The following is a 6,000-nucleotide window of genomic DNA, read 5'->3' on the forward strand; positions in this document are numbered from 1 at the left end:
TAGATAAAGATGGGAATTTGAGGAAAGAGAACAATTTCAGAGTAATTTGTAATGGTGATACAAATAAAGGCATAATAAATTAAAGGTAAATCACATGAAGCAACAATTACTCTTGCAGTTCTGGATATTTTCCAGTTTGCTGTAGAAATGGAGGACTGCAAGGAGAGAAGCAACAACAGAGGAGGAGGGACTGTCATTGTCTTTGCTGTTGCTTTTATCAGCTAGCCCAGGCCTCTCCTGAAGGAACTCATCTGAAGCAACTGCCATATAAATAGCAGCTGGCCTACCAGCTATAGAGGTCACTTCAGCTTTACCTGCAGCAGCAGGAATTACAAACGATTTGCAGTTTCCAGCGTGATCTCAGTAATAAGACTAACATTAGGCTGCCTTTTAGATAGACATGACAGATTAGGCCACCGCATTGTTTACTGAAGGTCATTAGTGTCTGTGTAGCACCTCTCTTTTAACTGTGATCAGCACACTTCTATTAAAGCTGGCCATCTTAAGACATAACATTAAGAACTGGTGTCCAAGTTATTTTCATCTTTAGCACAGCTACAAGGTTCTGTTCTGGTTAACTGGTTAATGAGAATAAGACAACTTCAAATTATTATTTTGAAGCTAGCATGTTTCCATTAATGAATAATAATTAAGGTTAAGCAATACTGGCCGGAATTAAAGAACGTAACAAGTCACAAGTCACCTAAATAAAAAGTAACATTATAACATTACTCCTTCCATGGTAGTAGAGGAAAGAACAAATGGAGGCCTCACTAATAATCAGGGGCTTTCCATAACAGCAGGCCCGCAACCCCTATTATCCCAGCAGAATGGCCAATAGATCTAGAGAGCATTTAGCATCATAACCAAAGACATTTGACCTTTACTGCATTTGGAAAAACCGTAGGCAGTTGTTACATACATTTAAATATGCACAAAGTGAGGAAGCTCTGGAACTCAAGATAACATTCTCTTGTTTCCTCAAGTATAGAGTAAGTCAGTGACAAACTATATACATTTGTCCAAATAGCTACGATATATAGGATCATTAAGAATAAACTAATAGAAATATGTACATATTAATCTTCAAAGGTTTCAGACATAGGAAGTATGAAACTTTATACTACGTGCCATGATATAATTATTCCAATAGTTAAGAGTACACATGTCATTGTCGGTTCTTTCACAGACATTGGACAGTGGCAACTATGAAGAAATCATAGAACTGAAAGCTATAGTATTATACTAAAGGAGGAGACAAGCCTTTCTTCAATAAGACTCCTTGAGTAACTGACTGGAGGACAAGGAACTTCACTTAGATCATCAGCTTAATTGCTTAAACAGAGTTTCAGATGGATAGCAGTAATGAAAGCAGTGTTAAAATATGACTCTCAGATCAGACTCTCAAGCATTACAAAAAATCACACCCACCTTCTATATTTAATCCATCTTCTACACGCACCCAAATTAAAAATGCTATTGAACATCTCTCATCATGTCACCTCATTTATTTACATTTCCAGATGCCACTTGTCTGCTCTTTCATACCCCTTTCCCCCACATCATTTCAAATACAGAACAAACATTAGCCAATAGCAGGAAGGATTCACACACATAACCATTTGAGTAATGTGTCAGTGTCCTGCAACCTGCACCCCCAAGGAACTCCAGTCTGCAGAGTCATTTGTCAAGTAGTTCAACATATTTGCTTCCAGGGCTCATCTTATTACATACATGTTGCATATTTCCAAGCCATATTTTATAATTCATAATCATGGGATAATCATTCTTTTATTTTATTCATCCTTCACTAGATATCAATAAATATCCAAAATTAATCTTAGAACCATTGCATTTTTACTTTATAATCTTCCCCAAACCACTTGCTTTAGACTGGTTACTCTTCCCCACAATTTATAAGTGTTCCAATTATTTACAACAGCAAATTTAAGTTAATACCGTTATTATTAAAGCTTAGATGTTATGATTCTGTCGTAACTATCGTTTAAAATAAATATCAATCTATTGTTGCTGGCATATAATACGAAATTAATTTGTTTTCCTTCATCTTTAGTATGAACAGCAGCAACTAGCCTGAAAATGAGTAAAAAAGAAATCATGTCATTCTCAACTAAACACAGAAAAAACATGAATATTTTAGGACACTTATAGCCAATTAAAAAAATGCTATTTCTTTTAAACTTCATATTAAAAACACTGGACTGTCAAAAGTATGCTTTTAAATTTTCTTAAGAAAACAAGCTACGTCTCAAGAATTCATGAATGAAAATACACCGGTATCTGTCAATGCCATGATATGGAATTGTTTTAAGTTCTTGTTCTGCCTAAAGTTCTTGATCTTTTTTTTTTTTTAGGATTGCCATATATTAGACACCTTGGCTATTTAGGTTTTGAAGGAGAACACATTTAAAGGAAATAATAAACAAAATCTCTTGCTTTGGAAGAACAGGTATTATCTGGGAAGGGACATTGTTGTAATTCTGGAAAAAAAAAATTCTCCCTTCTATTCACTTCCTAGAGCTAAATGTTTCACAAAGAAAACCTGTGAGCTAAACAGCACCCATGGCAAGGCTTACAAGTTTTACACCATTTTTTATACTAAGCCAGAAAGACAATACCAAACTATCAACACCAAGTGAAGGAAAACGCCTACTGCCACTCATTAAACACTTAATAAAGATAGAACTATTTCTAAACATGTGGGTTCTCCAATCACCAACAGGGCACCTACACAAGTAGGAAAATGTTTTGCAACAAAATAAAAAGAGCTCTACTACTTTGTCATATTTTTTTCCTGGCAGTCAAAAATCAAGCTTCAGCAGTTTGTCTTTTTGAGCTTTTTTTTTTTTTAAACTTGGTATAAGGTTTTTTGCTTTTGTTTGTTTGTTAACTACTGGCAGTAAAATTGAAAAATTAAATTGTTTGGCAAGCATGCGAAAATGTTTCCATGGTTGTCTTCTCCCAGTAGACAAAACAGGTATCTCTATTGATCTTACAGAATGTGGATAAATATTTCCAGCTAGAGTTTGCCACTAGTCAAGGACAGCTCAAAATTTGAAGTAAAAACAAAAAGAGCAATGTACTCCTGTTTATTTGATGAGAAAGCATCTCTTCCATTACATAGGCTATAATATAGTTAGCTCTTGAAAGCCTGAGCACGAAACTCAAAAAAGAGTCTCCTTCTCATTCCACGAAATGCTTCCCTCCTCACTGTATTTCACACACATATAAAAGTTCAAAACATTCAAAATTTAGTTTCACCATCTAATAGTTCTGTTTGACAATAGGAATTTTAAAAAGTAAAAAAAAACACAGCTTGTAAAATATATCACTCCGACATACCTTCATCACAAAACAGACTCTTCCCCATACTGTATCATCCTTTGCTTTCTACATTATAGTTTTATACCCTTTTTACATTGCTGTGTATTGTTTTATGCTGGTCTTGGGCCATAATAAAGTTTGTGCGTGTACGACTCTTCTCAACCTCATAGACAAATGGGGCTGAGGGTAAAGGGGAAGAAATAAGGAAGAATATCACCAAGGGAGTATATGGAGGAATTAACAGTCTGTGAGGGGGAATAAGAACATATCAAGAAAAAGACTTACATTCTTCCTCCCCCACATTTTTCCTTACTCTATAGAGCTAGTACTAGGAAGATTCTCATTTATATAACCTAATTCCTTGACATTTCTCTTACTCGCCAATCTCACTATTTCCTAAAAAATTAAACTCTGAAAATCCAGGCAAGAGGGCATGAATAATAATTTTTTAAAAAGTTTGCAAAAATGAAGCGTCCTTCTTACATCTTAATATGCTTGTAACTGCCTTGAACATCTTGTCCTGGACAGTACAGCAGGAAACAGCAGATACAGAAAACAATTACCCCAATCTCCAACAAATTCCACTGAAAAAGATTGGGGGGGGGAGGGTATACAGGAGTGTGCAAAAAATACACCACCTCTGGAAGAAACACATCTCATTTTGGCCATTGTTCTTGCGAACATTCCTCCAAAGAGCGAAAAGATCTGAATGCAGGTAGAATCAGTAAAACAATTACAATCCACGTATAAAAACACATGCATGTGTTGTATATAGAGATGCACAGATATCTAAGTGCACCTTGAAGGGCACCAGGCGCCCACACTCACACAAACTGGTTACCAAACCTTTCCGTCAGGCACTACCCCTCCATATCACAGGTGTTTACAAACATGCGTAGACAGACCCACATGGAAGTGCACAGACACCTCACGCGCAGACCACCCCGCCAAACCGCTCCCCCACCCCCATTCTGTTACAAATGCGTCCCCTTGCGGATTACTTCCTAAACATAACGCAAGGGTCCGTGCAGACGCCCTCAGACACGCACACATGCATGTGCGTTTGAACATGCACGCTCCCTCGGAGCATCCCAGCCGCTCACACGCGAGCCGCTCGCCAGCATCCTCCATTAAGGCTCCCCACGCCAAGGCAGGTCAACCTAACTCGCAGACACGTGTACGCCGATGCCCACGTAGCGGCGAGGGCTTTCTACCTCGGGATGACGAGACCGCTAAAACCGCCTGTCTCGACCCCGCTTCCAACTCTTGGGGCTGCGAAGTTAAGAGGGGAGGGGAGGGGGAGAACTTGCCGGCCGCTCCCCTTTTTCCGACGGCGCCCCCACCGCGAAGGGAGGGCCGTTCACTCCTTCCTAACTCGGGAAGACTTGGGGAAGGGGGGTGGAAGGCAATGACCGGCCCCCACGCCGAGGGCTCAGCGCCCCTGCCTCTCCCCGACCCATGCCCTGCTGGGCCGTGCCCACTCCCGCCTAGGAAGCTCCCAGGCTCACCCATCCGCCGCCGCCGCCGTGTCCCGGTTCTTCCGCTGCTGCTGCCGCCGCCGCCTCCGAAGCCGAGTCTCCTCCGGAGACACTGACACCGGCGCATGGATATCCACGGGGCGCTATTTTTAGGCGACACGACCAAGGCACGGCCGGAACTGCTTTCATTCCTCCCCGCCCCCCTCCGTTCGCTTCCAGACTCTCCGAGCGGCTGGGACGGCTCACCCCCCCTCTCACATTCGAGTCCTTCCGCTGCTCTTTCCTATGACCATCCTGGCCCGGCCCAGCCGACCCCGCAGGATGGACGGACGGGCTGGAACAGGGGACCAAGGAGGCCGGCGCGGCTCCTTGAATACTCTTTCGTTTACTTTTTTTTCTCCTCCTTTCAAAGAGTCCGCCCCCCCCCCGCTTTCCCCGGCGTGGAACTATATTTACTTAACAGCAGGGGAGCGGCTCGGCCTCTGACGTTACTCATGCCGTCAGACGCGATGCCACGAGCTGATAGGGCGGTGGGCGGGAGCGGAGGCAGCCAGGATCCAATCAAAGGATGACGTAGAGAAGAGAGAAGCAGCGAGCCAATCGTGGAAATGTTGATGGGTGGATCCCCCTTCCTTTGCTTGACAGGACGCTCCGCCAGTCACAGTGCCGTAAACCGGATAAGGGGGGGCCAATCAGAATTAGAAGGAGGCGAGGCGCTGCTCGAAGAGTCCTTGACAGGGATTCGGAGAGTGGAAATGCTCGCACGCATGCGCCCAAAGCGCCTTCCGTCCTCTTTTTCCATAAGGGAACGAATGACGCAGAAGCGGAAAAAAGAGCAGCGCATGCGCAGAAGTAACTCGTCCTCACGAGTTTCTCCCTGCGGAGGAGGCCTCCTTCCCAGGCACCAACGTGATGGCAGCCTTTTCCTTCCACACAGCACCGTTAAGGCTCGCTGTGTACGCATCACATCACCCCCTCACACGCGCTCCATCCACAAGCCTCGGGGAGACACGGCAAGTGGCCATTGGGCGAGGAGAAGCGCGATTGGGTGAAAGGCGCCTTAAGAAGTCGCTGTCCGGTGGACTCCAGCCAATCACAGTCTTCTTATGAGCACGAGCGCTTCTACCGGTCCCTCCCACCCTTGTGTGTGTGTATATGTGTATCTGTATGTACATGT

General features: G+C 43.1%; 1 protein-coding gene across 7 annotated transcripts in view; it reads right to left on the minus strand.

The window, feature by feature from the left end:
- The window catches only part of MEF2A (myocyte enhancer factor 2A), a 77,759-nt gene extending 72,749 nt beyond the window's left edge, over nucleotides 1-5,010 (minus strand). For all 7 annotated transcript variants that reach the window (XM_088136422.1, XM_088136420.1, XM_088136418.1 and 4 more), the window contains exon 1: nucleotides 4,854-5,010. The gene's annotated coding sequence lies outside the window, so the exon portion shown is untranslated. The remainder of the gene's footprint in view (nucleotides 1-4,853) is intronic.
- Between the last annotated feature and the right edge of the window lie 990 nt (nucleotides 5,011-6,000).

Source organism: Python bivittatus, unplaced genomic scaffold, assembly GCF_059951505.1.
Source record: "Python bivittatus isolate LINGU-HERP-01145 unplaced genomic scaffold, Pbiv_v1 ctg000140_np1212, whole genome shotgun sequence".
Taxonomy (NCBI): Eukaryota; Metazoa; Chordata; class Lepidosauria; order Squamata; family Pythonidae; genus Python; species Python bivittatus.